The sequence below is a fragment of the Lolium rigidum genome, chromosome 7, assembly GCF_022539505.1.
Source record: "Lolium rigidum isolate FL_2022 chromosome 7, APGP_CSIRO_Lrig_0.1, whole genome shotgun sequence".
NCBI classification, from domain to species: Eukaryota; Viridiplantae; Streptophyta; class Magnoliopsida; order Poales; family Poaceae; genus Lolium; species Lolium rigidum.
Window position 1 is genome coordinate 260,282,433 of NC_061514.1, and position 221 is coordinate 260,282,653.

A 221-nucleotide genomic window follows, 5' to 3' on the forward strand; every position below is an offset into this window, starting at 1 on the left:
TAACATGATCAAGATCATCTATACGTAATTCTATATGTTGTGTTTGTCGGGATCCGATGGATAGAGAATACTATGTTATGTTGATTATCAATCTATTACCTATGTGTTGTTTATGATCTTGCATGCTCTCCAGTTATTAGTAGAGGCTGCGGCCAAGTTTTTACTCTTAACTCCAAGAGGGAGTATTTATGCTCGATAGTGGGTTCATGCCTCCATTAAAT